This window comes from Talpa occidentalis, unplaced genomic scaffold (genome assembly GCF_014898055.3).
Source record: "Talpa occidentalis isolate TD23 unplaced genomic scaffold, MPIMG_talOcc4v2.1 talOcc4.10, whole genome shotgun sequence".
NCBI classification, from domain to species: domain Eukaryota; kingdom Metazoa; phylum Chordata; class Mammalia; order Eulipotyphla; family Talpidae; genus Talpa; species Talpa occidentalis.
The window spans coordinates 57,040,689-57,063,166 of NW_023600993.1; the positions used below are offsets into that span (position 1 = coordinate 57,040,689).

At 36.6% G+C, this 22,478-nt stretch overlaps 1 pseudogene; it reads left to right on the plus strand.

Annotated features, from left to right (window-relative positions):
* Window positions 1-1,083: 1,083 nt before the first annotated feature.
* On the plus strand, window positions 1,084-2,410 carry LOC119237622 (elongation factor 1-alpha 1-like; annotated as a pseudogene).
* The last annotated feature ends 20,068 nt before the right edge of the window (window positions 2,411-22,478 follow it).

The window sequence follows — 22,478 nt, forward strand, 5'->3', positions numbered from 1 at the left end:
CAATAAATTGAATAACCTTGAAGAAATGAAAAAAAAAATTCTTAGAGGTGTATATCCTTCTGAGATTGAATCAGGTAGAACTAGAAAACCTGAACACATCGATTACCATAAAGAAAAATAAAACAGTAATCAAAACTATCCCCAAAATCAAAAGTCCAGGACCAGACAATTTTGTTCCTGAATAACATGAACAAATACCAATGCTTCTTAAAACCACCCTGGAAAGTGAGGAAGAGGGTATGCTATCAAACATATGTATATTTGGGGAATTAGACCCCATGGCGGGGTTGGGGAACAAAAACAAAAATAAACAAAGAGGACTATATCAAACCAAAAGATTTTTGCATTATGAAAGAAACTTCCAGGGCCTCCCTGGTAGCGCAAGGGGTTAAGCATCACACTGTGAAGCAATCCTCAGACTCTGCAGCAGGAGTTCCACAGACCTCTCCTGACTCACCTGCTGCTCCCCTCAGCAGTTTACTTTGGTCAGTCTGCCTGTTCTGTTCCCCACAGTCTCTGGTGAATCCTCTCACATCCCACATCTCTGGCCTGTCCCCCAGCTCTTGTGTGCATAAATAAATAAATCTTTGGGGAAAAAAAAAGAAACTTTCATTAAATCTACAAGATAATCTACTGAATGGGAGAAAAATATTTGTACATCATACATCTGTGGTTAATTTCCAAGATTTATAAAGAACTCAATAAAAAGAAAATAAAAAGAAAAAATTCCAAAAAATGGATAGAACTGTTGAATAGGCACTTCTCCAAAGAAGAGATTCAGATGGTCAGCAGGCAAATGAAAAAAAACATTAATCGTCACTTATCATGAGGAAAATGCAAAACAAAAGCACAATGAGATATCGCCTTACCCCTATGAAAATGACCTGTATCAAAAAGACCAGAAATGTGTGTTGATGAGGGTATGGAGAAAAATGTACCCTTATACACTGTTGATGGGAATGTCCCTATAGAAAACAGCATGGAGTTTTCTCAAAATATTTTAAAAAATCAACAAACATACCTACAGCTTTTACACAAGTTTACCACCAGGTTTCATGAAATCCACAGCTAACCTAAGCCAAAATGGAATAGGAAAAGAGTCATACCAACATCATCATCATGGGACACATTGATTCAGAACAGTCTAACAATACTGGCCATCTGATCCACAAATGTGTTGGGATAAGCAAAAGTTGATCCCACCAAATTTACTATCAGTAAATTTGACAAGGAGGTTGCTGAGATGGGAAAGGTTCATTCAAGTAGGTCTAGGTCTTGAATAAATTGAAAGCTGAATGGGGGCATGGCATCACCATTTATATCTTGCTGTAGAAATTTGGGAGCAGCAAATATGTGTTACCACCACTGATGCCCCCAAGACACAGAGACTTCATCAAAAACATGATTATAGGCACAGCTCAGGCTGTCCTGATTATTGCTACTGGTGTGAATTTGAATCCAGTATCTCTAGCATCTCCAAGACCCGTGATCATGCCCATCTGGCATACACACTGGGTATAAAACAACTAGCTGTTGGTATTAAAATGGATTCCACTGTGCCACCCTACAGCCAGAAGAGACATGAGGAATAAGAAAGTCAGTATCTACATTAAGAAAATAGGCTACAAACCTGACATAGTAACATCTGTGCTAATTTCTGGTTGGAATGGTGACAACATGCTGTAGCCAACTGATAATACGTTTTATTCGAGGGATGGAAAGTCAGTCACAAGGGTGGCAATGCTAGTGGGACCACACTGTGGGAAGCTTTGGATTGCATCCTGCCACCAACTGGTCAAACTAATTAACCCCTGCATCCACACCTCCAGGATATCTACAAAATTGGTGGTATTTGAACTGTCACTATGGACTCAGTTGAGACTGGCATTTTCAAACTTGGTATGGTGGTCACCTTTGCTCAAGTCAGTGTTATCACTGAAGTAAAGTCTGATGAAATGCACCATGAAGCTCTGAGTGAAGGTCCTTTTGGGGACAACATGGGCTTCAATATCAAGAATGTGTCTGTCAAAGCTATTTGCTGTGTCTGTGTGACTGGTGACAGCAAAAATTATCCACCAATGGAAGCTATGGGATTCATAGCTCAGTTGGTTTTTCTGAACCATCCTGGCCTAATCAGTGATAGATATGTCTTCAATACCCATACTCGATTGTCACACAGCTTACATTGTGAGCTGGGAAAAAGCTGAAAGATAATCTCAAATATTTGAAATCTGGTGATGCTGCTCTAGTTTACATAGTCCCTGGCTATCCCATGTGTGTTGAAAATTTCTCTAATACATCTGGGGCATATTGCTATTTGTTACGTGAGATAGACAGTTGTGGTGGAGTAAACAAAAAGGCACCCAGAGCTAGCAAGGTGGACAAGACTGCCCAGAAAGCTGAAGGTTAACTGAATACTATCCTCAAAACCTGCCATGTCAGTCTTAATCAGTGGTAGGAGAATGGTTTCAGAACTGTTTCTCTCAAATTGTCATTTAGGTTTAATATAGTAAAAGATTGGTTAATTATAATAATATATCATAAGACCTTCAGACAGAAAGGAGAAAATTTTGTGGACCATTTTTGTTTTCTTTTTATTGTGGCAGCTTCTAATTTATTAGTTTTTAAAATATGTAACTTTTTAATGGAAACAACTTGACCAAAAACCTGTCACAGAAGTTTGAGACCCATTAAAATAAAGTTTAGTGAGAAAAATTAAAAAATAAAAATAGATCTATAATATTATATTTATATAATATATTTATATATAATATAGATAATAGCTCTATAATAGACCTATAGTAGATATAAATAATATATCTACAACAGATATATATATATATATAATATATCTATAATAGATCAAAAAATAGATCTATAATCTAGCAATCCCACTTCTAGGTATCTACCCAAATAATGCAAAATCACTAACTCAAAGGAATATATACACGTCTATGTTCATTGCAGATCTAGTTATAATAGCCAAGTTATAGAAGAAGTCTAGTGAATGGATTAGGAAGATGTCTCCCCCACTAGCCACCCCCCCTCTATATATAGATACACACACACACAGAGATTGTATATCTGTATACATATATATACAATATATTGTATATATTACACATAGTATATATACATCCTCACAATGGAACACTACTCAGCTATAAAAAAAGATGAACTCGTGACATTTGCAACAACATGGGTGGAGCTGGAGGGCATTATACTCAGTAAAATAACACATAAGAACAAATGAAAGCTGATAAAAGGGTCCAAAAGTTTAGCTATAAAGTGAATAATGTCTTATGATCTAATGTATGGTGAAAAATGTGCCAATTAACTCACTCAATGGCAGTGGTACTTTCTTGCATGGTTTTGTTCATGTGTGGAATATAGAGAAATAAAAAAAAGAGTAAGACAAAACCAAACCAAAAACAAGCCCTAGAAATCTGACTAAAATTGATTCTACCAGAGGGAGAGAGGACGATATCTAGCAAAGGGGTAAAGGACCCAGTGGACCACTGTGGAGGACTGTGGGTGTCTTGGTAATGTACATCTGAAGAGCCGTGAACATATACCTGTGAATCATATACAGTGTCATAAACCAATGTTATCTCAGTATAAATAAATAACAAATAAACAAAGGATCTGAATAGACATTTTTCTAAAGAAGATATAGCAATGGCCAACAGTTACTTTAAAAGGTACTCAATATCACTAATAATTAGGAAAATGCAAATCCACATCAAAACAAGATATGATCTTATACTTGTGCATCAACTGTAGAAAGAATTTTTCAGAAAATTTAATTCCTAACGCCAGGAACTTTTAGAAATTAGATAGGAAATTAGATATCTTCTATCACTATAGAGAAAAAGGTTCTCGTTCCAGAAAAGCTGATCTTTATTGCAGTTTTCCTGTTAAAACACCCAAAAAACTTTTCCTCCTACTTGTCTTTATATCCAGGCAACTAAAAGTGAACCCAATTTATTACTATTGTAAATGTTTGCTAAATGCATCAGAGTGAGAAATGACTGGTATTATGAGAGGCCTCATTAAACTTCACTTAAAAATTTTTTTTAAATATTTACTTATGCATACAAGAACTGGGGTGTAGACCAGAGGAGTGAGGATTCACCAGCGAGAGTGGGAAGCATAACAGGCAGATCTACTGAAACACATTGCTGAGGGGGGCAGTAGGCGAGGCAGGAGAGGTCTGCTGCACCATGTGGGTCACCTCCCTGGCCGGCCAGGGATCAAACTCATGCTGCAGTGGCTGGCAATAGCTTGATATGCTGTTTATAACCCCTGTGCCACCAGGGAGGCCCACTTAGAATTTTTAAGATAAATAGTGAAAGCAAGTTTTAGTATATAAAAATGACAATGTAAACTTAAAGAGAGTGACTTTCCCCTGGCTTTTCAGTAGCACTTATGATAAATTGCTTTCCTGAATGGTACAAGAAGAACCATGGTCTCTGGGAAACACTTCATGTTCTTCCCAGTTTCTGGTTCCCTGTGCTACATATGTGTTCCAGGATTTACTGAGGGAATTCATTCTTATGGAAATTACAACAGAAGTATTACACATTCAATAGACAGTCTGAGAATTCCAACTTGCCAACAAGGGGAGAAAGAGGAAGTAGTAACAAACTCTCAGAAAAACACTACACATAGTAAATCAGAAACAATGCAGTCTTCACATGTATTGGGTATAAAATTCCTCAAAGGTAAGGGATCATTGCTACTCATCTTCATATCTCAGAAGTTGACCAGATGCCTAGAGTAAAGTAAACTTCAAATAAATTTTTCATTAATTACCTGAATAGTTACTTAACTTTAGCTACCAATTCAGAACTGGTGATAAGGATATTTTATTTTAGATCATGTGACTTAGGAATTACTGTATTCATTCATTTTGTAAAGAAACAGTATAAAAAGAACACAAAGATTACACTATAGGGAAGAAGAAGGAAGCAACAAAGGAGTTAGGGCATATCCTGGATCCATTCCATCTGGTTATGTTCAACCCAGGAGAGAGAGGACAGGTAGGTGAGGAAGGGTTCCAAGGTACAATGACATTGAGAACCATCTCAACCAGGTATCCAGGTGATAAGTCTAGGCATGCTCAAAACCATAGACTAGAGTCAAAACCAATGTTTTAGTTCATAAAACTGGTGTCAGGAAAATTAGATTATTTTGAAGTAAAGAGAAAAACACATTCTAAAAGCAAATCATAGATATGACTAAATAAACATCACCTCAGTACTAAGCTGATATTAAGAAAAAGACCTATGTTCCTATCATATTATGTTGAGCTATTTTTAAATTGTTGACTTGAAGGATTACATTTGAGTGTGGATGACCTTGGATGAGTTATCTTATCTCTTCATTGTCTACCATTTGCAAAATAGAACCAATCACAATTGTTTTGATACAGTGGTTGAAAACATTAAATATACTTAAATCCATAACATATGTGAAAAACATTTGGCTGACTAAATTATTATAAAATGTAGTTCATTAAGGTTTACATTATTTCAGACCACGTTCCACTACTATCTATAGGTCTGATTTGTTTTTTCTATAGAGATTTTGAGTCTAAGTTATCTTTCATTTACAAATCCCATATTCTATAATTATGATACATTTCTATTTTTACCATTATTTCCAATTATTGTGTGAATGGCTGTTGTCATTTGTTATAATGAAATTTAACTGGGCTAGTTATGCAATGAGGTCTATTTGATATTTTCCATTCACAGATTTTGTTATAAAGTTGGATAAAATTTACACACTGAGGTTTTTACTATGCTGCCTTAGGATGTTTGATGACATAGTAATATAACTAGCATTCATTTATGGTTTTTAAGGAAGGAAAGGAGGTTTGGAACATACTGGGGGACATTGATGATGTTACACTTAGAGTTAAGATTTTCCACTCTGCTCAGATGTAGACATTGCATAAGCATCGCTGGTGCTTTCCCACCATAGGTTTTTCTGTTTGCTTGAAAAAAGTAGTTATCTTATTATAACCATCCTTATATTCCCGTCCTTATCAGTTTTCCATATCAATGTGCCTAGATTATGGGAGAAAATCTGTATTTCTTTTTTTTAATATTTTATTTTATATAATTATTATATAATTTTTCATTTTTGCACAATATATGCATTTTCATTTTGGTTATATTCCCCATACAATTGCACCCCCCCCTTATATTGACCCTAGTCCTTCTGTCCCCGCCCCTCCCGACCCCCTGGGTCTCTGGTTTATAGTTGCTTATTGATTTTGATTTTTACTTTGTATTAATTAGTCTTTTTCCTGGTCCCTTATTTAGGTTCTCTAAATCCCTGCTATGAATGAGATCATCCGGTATATTTCTTTTTCTTTCAGACTTATTTTGCTGAGCAGGATCCTTCTAGCTCCATCCATGTTGCTGCAAATTGCATGTGTTTATCTTTTTTGATTGCTGAGTAATATTCCATTGTGTATATGTACCACATCTTCTTGATCAAGTCATCTATTTTTGGGCATTTGGGTTGTTTCCATAGCTTAGCTCTTGTAAATAGTGTTGCTATAAACATAGGGGTGCAGGTGCCCTTTGGAATTAATGTTTCTGTGTCATTTGGGTAAAAACTAGGAATGGAATTGCAGGATCATATGGAAGCTTTATCTATGTTTAGTAGGTCAAGAAATCTCCACAAATCTCTCCATAGTGGTTGGACCAGTTTGCCCTCCCACCAGCAGTGCAGGAGAGTTCCTTTTTCTCCACAACCTTGCCAACATTTGTTATTGCTAGTTTTTTTAATATGTGCCATTCTCAGTGGTGTAAGATGGTATCTCATTGTAATTTTGATTCGCATTTCCCTGATTACAAGTGATGTTGAACATTTTTTTCATATGCCTGCTGGCCATTAGCATTTCCCCTTTGGAGAAGTTTTTCTGTAGCTCTTCTGCCCATTTTTTGACTGCATTATATTCTTCGTTTTTGTTGAGTCTCATCAGCTCATTGTAGATTTTTGTGATCAGTCCTTTATCATTAGTGGTGAATGCAAAAATTTTCTCCCAGTGGGTGGAGTTTCTCTTTGTTTTGGTTATTGTCTCTTTTGCTATGCAGAAGCTCTTTCATTTGATGTAGTCCCAGCTGTTTTTATTTGCCTTCACTATCACTGCGTTGGGTGATGTGTCTGTAAAGATGTCTTTGAGGTGCATGTCATGTAGTGTTTCGCCTATATTTCCTTCTATGTATTTTATGGTTTCAGGTCTTGTGTCTAGTTCTTTAATCCATTTTGAGTTAGTTTTTGTGTATGGTGTGAGGTAGTGGTCAAGCTTCATTCTTTTGCATGTAGCGACCTAGTTTTCCCAGCACCATTTATTGAACAAACTTTCTTTGCTCCAGTGCATAGTCTTTGCTCCTTTGTCAAAGATTACTTGACCATAAATCTATGGGTTTATTTCTGGACTTTCTATTTGGTTCCATTAGTCCATGTTTCTGTTCTTGTTCCAATACCATGCAGTTTTGATGATTATGGCTTTGTAGTATAGTTTGAAGTTTGGGAGTGTGATGCCTCCATTCCCTTCTTTTTTTTTCAGGAGAGCTTTGGCTATTCGGGGTTTTTAGTGATTCCATATGAATTTCATCAATAATTTTTCTATTTCTTTGAAGAAAGACATTGAAATTTTTATTGGAAAAGCATTGAATCTGTATATTGCTTTTGGTAGAATGGCCATTTTAATAATGTTAATTCTTCCAATCCATGATCAGGGGATGTCTTTCCATTTCTTTGTGTCTTCTTCTGTTTCTTTTAATAGTGTTTATAGTTTTCATTGTATATGTCCTTTACCTCTTTTGTTAGATTTATTCCCAAGTATTTGATTTTTTTGTTTCAATAATAAAAGGAATGTTTTTTTTTTTAATTTCTCCTCCAGATTTATTATTTGTGTATAGGAAGGTTACTGTTTTTTGTGCATAGATTTTGCACAAAAAAATTTGCACAAAAATCCTGCCACTTTACTAAACTGATTGATGAGTTGAATTAGTTTTTCTGTGGAGTTTTTGGGTTCTCTATGTATATTATCATATCATCTGAGAATAGTGATATTTTAAGTTCTTCTTTTCCTATTTGGATTCCTTGTATGTCTTTCTCTTGTCTTATTGCTTTGACTAGGACTTCCAGTATTATATTGAAAAGCAGTGGTGAGAGTGGACATCCTTGTCTTGTTCCAGAACTTAATAGAAATGCTTTCAGCTTTTCACCATTGAGAATGGTACTGGCTGTTGGCATGTCGTATATGACCTTTATGATGTTGAGGTAAGTTCCTTATATCCCAAGAATTTCAAGGGCTTTTATCATGAATGGGTGTTGAACTTTGTTGAAAGCTTTCTCAGCATCTATTGATATTATCATATGATTTTTATATTTCTTTTTGTTGATGTGTTGGATAACATTGATTGTTTTTGGATGTTGAACCATCCTTGTGTCCCTGGAATAAATCCTACTTGGTCATGGTGAATTCTTATGGATACATTGTTGTATTCTGATAGCTAAAATTTTATTGAGGATTTTTGCATCAGTGTTCATTAGAGAGATTGGCTGTAGTTTTCTTTTTTGTGTGTTGTCCTTGTTTGATTTTGGTATTAGTGTAATGTTGGCTTCATAGAACATGTTTGGTATTATCCCTTCCTTCTCAATTTTTTGAAAGAGTTTGTAAAGGATAGGCACTGATTCGTTTCTGTAGTTTGGTAGAATTCATTTGTAAATCCATCAGGTCCTGGGCTTTTGTTTTGGGGGAGGTTTTTGGAAAATCTATATTTCTTAATCAAAGAATGTTTGAATAAGTCATGTGAAAGAGGACTGGTTCTGAGAACTTTTTATCCAACAAATATTTCTGAGCTCTTACTAAGTGCCAAGTATTTTTTTTAGGTGCTGAAAGAGATGTTAGCAGACGTCAGCCCCCTACGGATGATAATAAAATCATATAAGCACTGCCTCCTTGGATTACTTCCTCCTTCTAGTCTAAAGAGTGGATATTAGGGTCGAATTGCAGTAGTCCCCATAAAAAACATGAAGGAAAATCTGATGTAGTTGCAGAAACTTTAGTTTTGTAATTTAGCCCTGTGTTAATTATTTCCACATTCTCTATCTAAAAAGCAACTCAGAACTTTTGTTGAAAGCATTGACTGTATAGGGGTTTATTATAAGTTGCGGAACAAATTCTGACACTGATTTCTGTTTCTTTCACATTATTTTAGGAAACTCATTTCTGTATAATAAAGTCTATGTCTTGTCTTAATGTATTTACTGGGATAAAGGACAATTTGAAAAAGCTTTGTCTTTGAAAAGCAGGCTAGAATATATAATAGAAAAACAAAATATCAAAGGTTGTAAAAAAACAGGGTTTTATTGATATTGATTTATAAATGAGAACGTTGAGAATCACAGGGATTAGAGAACACTTAAAATTATGCTATTTGTTAGCAGTTGGATAAATTGTAATTCAGTATTCATGACACATTTCATTATTTTCAAAACACCACACAAACAATCTAACTAAGAAAATAGTAAAAAGGAATTAAATCCATTAGTCCATGCCCTTCAGAATAGTTTTCAAGAAACACTATTTCTGCAGGATATTGTAATAGTTATGCTATTAATAGATGTTCACTTGTCCAAAGGACATGGAAAACTCTAATAAAGTTAAACAGGCTGTTTCCCTGCAGGGATTCCAGGAGTCTTTGGTACAAGAAGGTATACTCTGAATTTTGAAAAGACAGAAGTAGTGTACAGAACATTTTCAATTTGTTTAGACTGTGGAACCTGTTCTTTTGGGAGTATTTTGAGAAACTAGTGTTCTGAATATTAAATTAAAAAGAAGTATAAGTGATTTATTTGACATAAACTCTTTGTGAAATGATTAAAAAGAGACAGAAAAATGTATCTTTTTTTTTTTTTTAAAGATTCATTTATTCATTTACACAAGAACCTGGGTACAGGCCAGTTGCACAGGAGGGTGAGAGGATTCACCAGAGACAGAGCGGGGAATAAAACTGGCAGACTGATGAAATATACTGCTGCGGGGAGCAGCGGGTGAGACAGGAGAGGTCTACCGTGCCATGTGGGACCCTTGCCGGTTGCCCGGTGGTAGGTGGTATTGAAACGACGCTGCAGAGGCTGTAGACAGCTTCACAGCACCGCACTCAACTACCTGTGTCACCAGGGGAGGCCTGAAAAATGTATCATATTATTGCAACACAGCTCTTATTGATATTTAAGAAAACTTAAGTACAAAACATTTTATAAAGTCTTCATATTCTGGGCCTCCCTTGTGGCCTCGGGCCTCAGCACTACCACCACTACAGCCCACCAAGGTGGCCTGAGTTCGATCCCTGAGTTCAATTCCTGAGTTTGATCCGTAACTAGGGAGCTAAACCACATATGGTGCAACATACTTTATTTTGTCTCGTCCACTGCTCCCCTCAGCAGTGTATTTCAGTAGATTTGCCTGTTCTGTTCCCCACTCTGTCTCTGGTGAATCCTTTTACAGCACACTGGCCCCTCTGGCCTAAACACCAGTTCTTCTACGCAAAAATAAATAAATAAAATCTTAAAAAAAAAAAAAAAAGCAGAAAAACCTTCATATTGTAAGTACAAAGCAACCCTAACCCAAAAGTAAGAGATTGTCATGCCAATTTGACATTCTCAAATGAGGAGGAAAAATGTTTAATTTTTATATATTTATGCTAATATTTATCATGATAGAAATATCTCACAAGGCAAATATAAAAAAACTTATTTGTGATTTTATATAGAATGGCAATTCATATATTAATACTAAAATATAAAAAAAATGGCTTAGTTAAAAATAACTAATTTTTTTTACTAATTATGAAAACTACATTAACAATTTAAGAACAAAACAAAACATTCACTGAAATAAAGTTTAACTCTACTGATTTTTAAAAATATTTTATTTTATATAATTCTTACATAATTTTTCATTTTTGCACAATGTATGCATTTTCATTTTGGTTATATTCCCCATACAATTGCATCCATCCCCTTATTTTGACCCTAATCCTTCCTCTCCCTGCCAACCCCCTGTCCCATAGTGTGTCTCTGGTTTATAGTTGCTTGTTGATTTTGATTTTTACTTTGTATTAATTAGTCTTTTCTCTGGTCCCTTATTTAGGTTTTCTAGATTCCTGCTATGAGTGAGACCATATGGTATTTTTCTTTTACTTTCTGACTTATTTCGCTGAGCATGATCTCTTCTAGCTCCATCCATGTTGCTGCAAACTGCATGTGTCTACTGATTTTTTGATTACTCTGAACAGCTTTTATTTATTATCCAGTAACAAATCTATGCACCAATGTTTATCTTCTATTTCTCAATGTTACATTGGAACACTCTTACTTTAAGTACATTTAACAAGCTGGCTATATATGGGTTGGAATTGGTTTTAGACGATTAAATCTGGTTTGAGGCAAATGTTTGAAAATTTTTAAACTGCAGAGATCAAATGCATACATTTCTTGAATGTGGACATATGCATACACTTACTGAAGGCATCACTGTTAAGACAATAAACATACCTCCTCTTAGACCCTTTAAAAAAAAAGGGTGAAAAGTTACTTTATGCCTTTGCCGCCATCATGTGGATATTAGGTTTACTAAGTGTCAAAAAAGTTCAAGCCTTTAAAATAAGTTGTATTGAGATGTACCATTTATTTCAAGACTTTCTAACATGTCTACAAAACCTGAAAGTGTATGAGACTTTTTCTGTGTGTAGGGATTGATTTCTGGGACCTTTCTTTTTTTTTTTTTTTTTAAAGATTTATTTATTTATTTATACAAGCACTGGGTACAGTCAGAAGCTCGGGAGGGTGAGAGAATTCACCAGAGCCAGAGCCAGAGCAGGGAACAGAACAGGCAGACTGACATAGTACAATGCTGAGGGTAGCAGCGGGTGGTAGGAGAGGTCTGCGCGCCATGTGGGACCCTCACCCAGTGGCCGGGTATCGAACCGGCGCTGCAGAGGCTGTGGGCAGCTTCACAACCAAGGCTCAACCACTGCACCACCGGGAAGGACTTGGGACCTTTCAATTTAGACTAATGATGTAAAAATCAAGCAAAAGTTAGAAATCATTTACATGAGTTATACAAGCAAAAATGAAAATATTAAAAACACAAAAAAGGGCCTCCACTGGTGGCACAGGTGGTTGCACACTGTGCTGTGGAGATGTCCACATTCTCTGCAGCGCCAGTGCAATCCCGCCCGGCCGGTGAGGGTCCCACATGGTGCGGCAGACCTCTCCTGTCTCGCCCACTGCTTCCCTCAGCAGTGTATTTCATCAGTCTGCCTGTCCTGCTCCCCACTCTGTCTCTGGTGAATCCTCTCACCCTCCAGCACATCTGGCCTGTACCCTGGTTCTTGTATAAATAAATAAATAAATCTTAAAAAATATATAAATAAAAACACAAAAAAAACTTTTTTTGGTGGAAAAATGTTACTCTTAACAGCAAATACTACATGACAATAAGAAAAATGTACTTAATAATAGTAGATTCCTTGATGCCACCTAATTTCAATATTAAGGCCAACATAGTATGCTTATTGTTGCATTTGCAATGTTGGGTATTTTTTTTTGTCTTAGTTCTTGGTGTTTAGTTTTTTAAGATCTGTGAAGATTTCTCAAAATATTGTACATGAGATATAAACCTCTAAGCTTTAAATCATAACTGAATGCTGAAGTAAAAAATAACATTTCAATATGGTAATTATTGTAATCTCAAGGCTTTAGAGGAAAAAAGAACCTATCACTTCCAATACTTGTTAAAATCAAAAGGAATACTTTTAAATGTTGTGCAAGAACTCAGAGCAACATGTCTCCCTTTAAATATTATTGGAAACTGAAAATTTAAATAACTAGTGAGCCACTTTGTTTAAACAAAATTTCAATGCATTTTGCAAAATTGGGGTGGGAGGAGTCTACCAATAAATATGGAGTGTGCCAAGCAGCAGGCACAATTCTCCACTCCTAGTTTTCACTCTGAAATCCAGATATTGACTCCATAAGTAATATCTAATTCAATAATGCTTATTATTTAAGGAAGTCCAACTGTCATGTCCCAGTGACTGTTTTTTTCTAGGTATTGCACCTAGATGACATTATGCACATGGCATCTGGTGTGCTGTTGGCCCTCATAGACAAGCTAGATGGGTGGGACACTGCAAAGAGATCATGTCTCCTCTAGAACAAAGATATTTCAAACCACCTTAATGAAGTCTCAACTGCCATTCCTAAGAGATTGTTTCATTTTTATTTTAGTATTATTTGTGTATTGGATGGATATTAAATTTCATCAAAACTTAACTTAGTTGCCACTCAAGGTATATATTCTGAAGAACATTCAGAAAATATTTCACCCAAATCCCTATTTGTGAGTTTTTATTTTTGGAGAACTAAAGTGAGAAAAGAAACAAAAGTTTTAGGAACTCCACCCACAGCATGGCAGAATAGAAAGATATGGATCTCCCCCTCCCAAAAACAGAAGTATAAAACATTAATATTTTTTCAAAGAAAGATTCAGACGTGTGCCAAAAGGGTCTCATGACTTTCCCAAGTATGTTTTAAACTGAGTGTCATGCAACTATCCCAGGCTGGGAAGGTTCATTGTCAGTTCTGACAGACAAAAGAGAACTTGGAGCCTTTGGTGTTTTTGCTGTCCTTTCATGCTGAGACAGGGGGAAGACAGAGCAAGAGAGCCCCCAACACTGAGAAACACAGCACAGCAACTTCCCTGCCTTCCCCCCTTTACACTATTAAGTGCCTATAGCCACACAACTAATACATGGTTGCAAATGCAAGGCCCATCTGTTGTTTACTAGATGTCTGAATGGTGGAAAACAGCATTTCAAGGTAGGGACTCTCTGTCAATTCACTCTTTTTCCTTACACTGAAGTTGGTGGCTTGTTATGGGGATGGAGAGGGAAGGACCAAAAGGGCCATGGCAAGGGCAATGAGTATCACAGTCCATGGAACAGGCTGAGGGACTGCCACCCAGGGCCCTACTAGGAACAGTGAATTTATAAGAGGGACTTTTCAGAAAGGGAGTGTGCATAAATGCAGAACCAGGCTACCTTGCTAGGAGTTCCATGGTCAGTGCAGACCAAGAAAACTCTCCCCACACTTCTCCCAACAGAAAGAGAACATAACAAGTTAGACCATAGCAGGATCAATCTTTGGGAGATTGACAATGAACAGAATTGGTGGGAGAGATATATCTCCCACTCCCTTGGAAAGATCCAGGTGAGAAATTTGTAGTGCTTTACCATCCAGGCCCTTTACTGGCAGTGGTAGCAACATTAGCTGTGGTCATTGCCAGGTGACATGGAGGCACACAGCCTAATTTGGGTACCTTCTGCTTAACGGTGCAAGACCAACTGAGCCACATGACTTGCAACCTGCATATCACACCTAGCTACACTTGCACGTTCACTCAAGTTTGGCGGAACACAACCTGCTATATAGGACAGCAACAAGGAGATTGGATTAGAGTTTAGGATACTTCAGCCAATTTGTCTTTCTGTACCTTTTAATAGATGAAATGTGAGCAAGAAGATTATGAGTCAACAACAAACCCTGAAAGGCAGGAAGAAATGGTTGGAACCTATATAATTTCATAAAAGATAAAGCAATCAAACAAGAAAAAATATAATGACAATAAATAAACTGTATATATTAATAAGCAACCTAAATGTGAATGGTCTTTCTTTTTTTATATATTTAAAGAACAGGTTTATCAGGGAAAGGGAAAGGAACAGGTTTTGCTAAGAGAGGCCTGCATGGTTGCAGGTGGCTTGACAGGTCACGGGTAGGCAGGAAGCTGCTGCCCTGCAGAGGGAGAGAGTTGGTGAAAAGAAGCACCTGCATAGTCACAGGTGGGCAGAGGGACTGCTTCAATATGAATGGTCTTAACTCATCTATTAAAAGGTACAGAATGTCTTACCTATAGTAAATAGTGCTGCAATAAACGTAGAAGTGCAGGTTTCCTTTTGAATTAATGTTTCTGTGTCCTTTGGGTAGATTCCTGGGGTGGAACTGCTGTGTCATATGGTAGCTCCATTTTTAGTAGTTTGAGGACCCTCCACACAGCTTTCCATAGTGGTTGGCCCAATTTGCTTTCCCACCACCAGTGTAGGAGAGTTCCTTTTTCTAAACCTCCTTGCCAACATTTGTTGTTTCCTGCTTTTTTAATGTGTGCTATTCTCACTGGTGTAAGGTGCTATCTCATTGTGGTTTTCATTTGCATTTCCCTAATTATAAGTGAAGTTGAAATTTTTTTTCATATAACTGTTGGCCATTTGCATTTCCTCTTTGGGGAAGTGTCTGTTTAGCTCTTCTGCCCATTTTTTGATGGGATTGTTTACTTAGATGGGATTTGTTTTTGCTGAGTCACGTGAGCTTTTGGTAGATCTTTGTGATCAGTCCCTTATCAGTTTTATTGTGTGCAAAAATTTTTTCCCAATCAGTAGGGTATCTCTTTGTTTTGGTAAATGTCTCCTTTGTTATACAGAAATTTTTTAGTTTGATGTAATCCTAGCTGTTCACCTTTTCCTTCACTTTCTTTGCTTTGGGGAATATGGCTTTAAAGATATTACTATGTATGTCATATAGTGTTTTACCTATATTTTCTTCTATGTATTTTATGGTTTCGGGTCTTATGTTCAGTTATTTTATACATTTTGTGTTAGTTTTTGTACATGGTGTGGGTAGTAGTCAAGTTCATTCTTTTGCATGTAGCGACCCAGTTTTCCCAGCACCATTTATTGAACAAACTGTTCTTATTCCATTGCATATTATTTGTTCATTTGTCAAAAATTAGTTGTCCATAAATATGTGGGTTTATTTCTGGGTTTTCTATTCAACTCCATTGGTCTATGAGTCTGTTTTTATTCCAGTACCATACAGTTTTAATGACCAAAAATAGATGACTGGATCAAAAAGATGTGGTCTATATACACAATGGAATACTACTCGGCAATCAAAAAGATAAACTCATGCCATTTGTAGTAACATGGATTGAGCGATAGAGATTATGCTCAGTGAAATAAGCCAGAAGGAAAAAAAGAAAAATATCAGGGAAACAAATAAGGCATCAGGGAAAAATTAAAATAATAATAATTAAAAAATGAATTTAGTAGGCGACTATAAATCAGAGACATTCTGCAAGGGAGGGGGAGGTAGAGGAATCAAAACAAGGAAGAGAAGAACACAAGGGACTATGGTGACGGTTGATGGGTGAATTAGTGGTGGAAATTTTATGGCAAATACACCTGAAAGGAGAAAGCATACATGCATACATTGTACAAAAATGAACAATCATGTTATATATATATATATATATATATATATATATATATATATATATATATGTTACAGAAAGACAAATGGGTCAAAACTTTCAATAATCTCTTCTTTCCTAACAAGAAGGTCATTTAAAACCTAGAAAACATAAACTTAAAGTGACAGCCTGGAGCAAGTTACTTCAAGCTAGTAACTCAGTGACAAAAGTAGGGACTACTATAATCACATTAGATAAATTAGAATTTCAGCAAAAACAGGTAATTAGAGACAATAAGTTACATAATAATAAAAACAATTCATCAAGAAGATATAACCATCATAATATTTATGCAAGTAACATAGGGCACCTAGTTATAAAAGTAACTATCAACAAAACTAAAGCAAAATATTGATTAAAAACACAATTATTGTTGGAGCCAACAACACAATAGTTTGCATAAAGAAGTATAACATCATTATAGAAAGTTAAGACATTACATGAAGTATTGAATCAGGTGGTCTTAAAAGATATTACAGAGCTATTCATGCCAAAAGAAATGAATACACATTCTCCTCAAGTGCCATTGAATTTCTTAAGAATAGATATGTGCTGGGATACAAAATATGTCTCAAAAATGTATATGAAAATAGAAACTATATCTAGCATCTTCTCAGATCACAATGATATAAACCTAGAAATTAACTACAAACACAAACCCAGAATAAACCAAAACATGTAAAGACTAAAGAAATATTTTTGAATAATATCTGGGTCAGTGATGAAGTGAAAGGGAAAATAAAAATTATTTGGACAGCAACAAAAGTGGAGTAAAAAGCTATCAGGTCTTATGGGATATTCTATAATCAGAAGTCTGAGGGAAATACATAACAATATAGGTACACATCAAAAAATAAATCTCTAATAAATAATCTAATTGTACATTTGAAGGAACTAGAAAAACAATAATGAACAAGTCCCAAAATCAGTACAAGATGGAAATAATAAAAATTAGAGCAGAAATAAATGAAATAGAAAGCAAGAAATCCTTTCCTGTTTATAGGCTAACTAAGAAAAGAAAGAAAATCCAAACAAAAGGAATCAGAAATGGGATAGATTAAACTGCAATAGGTACTGCAGAAGAAACTACTATGATTATCTCCATGCAAACCAACTGGACAACCTAGAAGAAATGGACAAATTCTTAAATTTTTCCAAATTTCTAAGACTGAATCAGCACGAAATAGACAGTTCAAACAGTCTAAATACATGCATAGTTATTGAAAGAGTATTTAAAAAGTCTCCCTAAGAAGAAAGTCTCAAGAATAGATAGCTCTGCTAATTCTCCCAAACCTTCAAAGAGGACCTAATACCTATCCTAGAAATTATTCAAAAATATTGAAGAAAGTGGAAATATCCCTAACACATTCTCTGAGGCCAACATAAACCTAATCCAAAAAATAAACAAGAATGGTATTGAATCTCTCTCTCTCTCTCTCTCTCTCTCTCTCTCGATCCCCTTACACACACACACACACACACACACACACACACACAAACTATAGACTAATATCCCTAATAAATATAGACACAAAAATCCTCAACAAAATACTAGCAAACTGAATCCAGAAATATATTAAGAAAATCATCCATCATGGTCAAGTAAGGATGCAATGTCATTCACCAGATCAGAAAAAAGGATGATAAAAATCACATGATCATTGGGCCTCCCTGGTGGCGCAGGCAGTTGAGCGCTGTGCTGTGAAGCTGTCCGCAGCCTCTGCAGTGCTGGTTCGATCCTGGCCTGCGGTGAGGGTCTCACATGGTGAGCAGACCTCTTCTGTCTTGCCCACTTCTCCCCTCAGCAGTGTATTTCGTTAGTCTGCCTGTTCTTTTTCCTGCTCTGTCTCTGGTGAATCCTCTCACCCTCCCTCACATCTGGCCTGTAATAAATAAATAAATTTAAAAAAAAATCACATGATCATTTCAAGAGATGCTGAAACACCATTTGACAAGATTCAATACTAATTTATGGTAAAAATCCTCAATAAAATTGGACATAATAAAAGTTACATAAGAGAAATCCACAACCCACATCATACTCAATGCTGAAAAATTGTAAGCATTTCCACTAACATGAGGCACAAGATTGCCCACTTTCACCATGACTGTTCAACATAGTTTAAGAAGCCCTCGCCAGAACACTAAGTCAAAGAAAAAGTCATAAAAGGAGTCCAAATTGGTAAAGAAAAAATTAAACTATCACTATTCACGAATTACATGATATTTTACATAGAAAATCTGAAATACCAGAAAACATCTAGAAATAATAAATGAGTACAGTGAAGTATTAGGAAACTAAATCAATGCACAATATCAGTTGCATTTCTACAAGCAAACAATAAATCAGAAGAAAGATAAATTAAAGAAACAATTCTATGTACAATCACATCAAATAGAAAGAAATACCTGGGAGTAAATTTAATGAAGCAGGTGAAGGACCTATACATTCAAAACTGTAAGACATTTAAAGTAATTAAGACACTAAATAAATGGATTGATAGCTGTAGTGCCAGGAAGGCACTGAGCTGGTTCTCTATGATCCTATGCAGGCAGGAAAAGGAGAGTCCTGGAGCCCTCTGTGGCTTTTTCAGGTGTTTATTGAGCTTTTACATGTAGTGCAGCAATCAGGTACATGGCAGGTAGGGGTGCTGGGGGCCAGGTGGCGGGCAGGCCTCTCAGCCCCCAGCAAGTTCTGGGCTCTCTGGTCTTCTCTTTCTTGTTCTCTCTCCTCTCCTCCTGGCAAATATCTCAATACTGCAGCCCTGGCCCACAGAGGTAAACAATACAACTAAATGTAACAATGTAACAAAATGCAGGTGCCCACCATCAGGCATGCAGTCCTAATGGTGGGAGGGCAGAAAAGCCTGAAAATAATTTACCCTACAAGAGCACATGTAATAGAGCAATAAACATTAAAATGGTCATATTAACTAAAGCAATTACAGGTTTGGCACAATAACTATCAAATTTTCAATGACTTTTTTTAAACATAAATAGAACAAACAATTATAAAATTTGTATTAACCACAAAAGACCCTGGATAGCCAAAACAATGCTGAGCAAAAAGAAGAAAAATGGAGATATCATATTCCCTGTCTTCAAACTATATTCCACAACAGTAATTAAATAGCAAGGTATTGGGGGAAAATACAGGTCAATGGAATAAAATAGAAAATCAAGAAAAAAGACCCACACAGATATGGACAGTTATTTGACAAAGTAGTCACGACCTTATGAAGGAGAAAGGAAAACCTTTTCTTTTTTTTAGTTTTTTTTTTTCTTTTTAAATTTATGCATACAAGAGCTGGGGTATAGACCAGAGGTGCAGAAGGGGTGAGATGATTCACCAGAGACAGAGTGGGGAGCAGAACAGGTCAATTGATGGAAATACACTGCTGAAGTGAGCAGCGGGCAGACAGGAGAGGTCTGCGGTGCCATGTGGGTCATCTCCCTGGCCAGGGATTGAACTCATGCTGCAGCAACTGCTGATAGTTTCTTAGTGCTGAGACTTAACCTCTTGTACCACCAGGGAGGCCCCAGGAAAAGCCTTTTTAACAAGTGGTGCTTGGGATATAGAAAAAAGAAAGAAAAGAAATTAAATCCACTTAATTTCATACAAAAAAATTCATTCAAAATGAATTTTTTTAAGATTTATTTATTTATGCATACAAGAGCTGGGGTACAGGCCAGAGATGGGGAAGGGGTGGGTGAGAGGATTCACCAGAGACAGCGTGGGGAACAGAACAGGCAGAGTGACTGAAACACACTGCTGAGGGGACCAGCAGGCGAGACAGGAGAGGTCTTCTTCGCCATGTGGGTTTCTCTTTTGCCAGCCAGGGATTGAACTTGTGCTGCAGAGGCTCCAGATTGCTTCATGGTGTGGTGCTTAACCCGTACACCACCAGGGAGGCCCCAAAATGAATTATTAAATGCTTGGATATGGCACCTAAAATATAAAATAACAAAAAGAAAAAAATAGTATATCAACTTCTAGAATATATTGGGGGACACAACCCTAAAGGTAAGGGAAACGAAAGCAAAAATAAACAAATGGGGCCCTCCCTGATGACTATGACACAATCCACAGCCAGTGAAGCATGAATTCAATTCCCTGCCAAGGAGCTAACCCACATGGCACAGCAGATCTCTCTTATATCACTTGCTGCTGCCCTCAGCAGTGTATTTCAGTGGATATGCCTCCTGCTCCCCACTCTGTCTCTGGTGAATCCTCTTACCCTCCTGCACCTCTGGCCTACACCCAGCTCTTGTATGCATAAATAAATCTTAAAAATTTAAATAAACGGATGGGTCTTCATCAAGCCAACCTTTTTTTTTTTTTAATATCTCAAAAATAAAAGCCATCACACAAAACTGAAAGGCAATTTACATACTGGGAAAAGATACTGTGCATCATATGTCTGACAAGTAGTTGATTTCCAGATTATAGAAAGTCTTGATATGAGCCAACAATAAAAAAGCAAACAATCCAATCAAAAAATATTCAAAAGACACTTTTCCAAAGAAGATAATCAGATGACTTACCAGGGGAAGAAAAAATGTTCACCCCTTATTTTATGACAAATGCAAATCAAAACCACGATGGACTATCGCCTCATCCTTTTGAGAATGACTTATATCAAAAAGAATGGAACCAACAAATTTTGATGACTAAGGTAAAAAACAATTTTTTTTAAATTTTTATTTTTTAAAGATTTTTCCGTTTATGGACACAAGAGCCGGGCAACAGGCCAGAGATGCTGGGGGCAAGAGGACCCACCAGAGACAGAGTGGGGAGCAGAACAGGCAGACTAATAGAAACACACTGCTGAGGGGAGCAGCAGGGCGGGGCAGGAGAGGTCCACTTCGCCATGTGGTTTATTTCCCTGGTGGGCGGGGGGTCGAACTTGTGCTGCAGAGGCTTTGGATTGCTTCATAGTGCGGTGCCGAACCCCTTGCGCCATCAAGGAGGCTGGAGAAACGAATTTTCATCCACCATTGATGGGCTGCAACCTCTGTGGTTCCACAGATGCAACCTCTGTGGAAAATGCCTTATAAAAATAAAAATGGAATTTTCATGTGACCAACAATAGCACTGCTTGGTACCCAATGAATATGAAAACACTAATACAAAAATATTTATGCACTCCTATGTTCACAGTAGCGCTATCCACAACTGCCAAGTCATGGAATCAACCTAAGTGCCCTATGACAGACAAATGGATAATGGAATTGTGGAATACATACTCAATGGAATACAATTAAGCTATTTCAAAAAAAAAAGAAAAGATAAAACGGTGCCTTTTGAGGCAAAATGGATGGACCTTGAAGTAACTATGCTAGGTGAAATAAGCCATAAATTGAAAGACATAATTTGGTGGATTTTTTTTTGTGTGTGGGATTCTCACCGGCGGCCAGGGAACGAATTGGCGGTGCAGAGGCTGCGGGCAGCCTCGCAGCCCAGCGCTCAACCGCTGCGCCACCAGGGGCGGCCCAATTTGGTAACTTTACTTATCCATGGAATAGAAATAGCATATAGCATTATGTATATATATGTGTGTGTGTGTGTGTGTGTGTGTGTGTGCGTGTGTGTAATTTTAGATTTGGGGAAAAATATACTGGTTATCAAAGGAAATAGGAGAGAGGAGGGGTTGGGGAAAGTACATTGGTGTGAAAGTTTGGAGGAGGGTAAGTGAAGCATATGTGTATATCAGAGGTGTAAAATGTAACCCCAACATTATATAGATATATAAATAACTTATAATATAGAGAAACACAAGTTTTAAGTAGAAATGTCAGAATAGGTCTGCAAATTTTTTCTTTTTTCCAGCTTTATTGAGGTATAATTGTCAAAAATGTACATATTTAAAGTGTAAATGTGATTCTTTTGAATATTATTTTATCTTAATTCTCAGTCAATTTTTCATTTTTTCAAATGATCAATATTTTTTCTGTCCTATGTACTCTTCTGTATCTGTCTACTGAGCTATCATCTTCTTATTCATCATCTTCATTGATCATTTCTATTTCTATGGCTACCACCATCCCTTATAGCCCCAAATCATCTCCCTCTCTT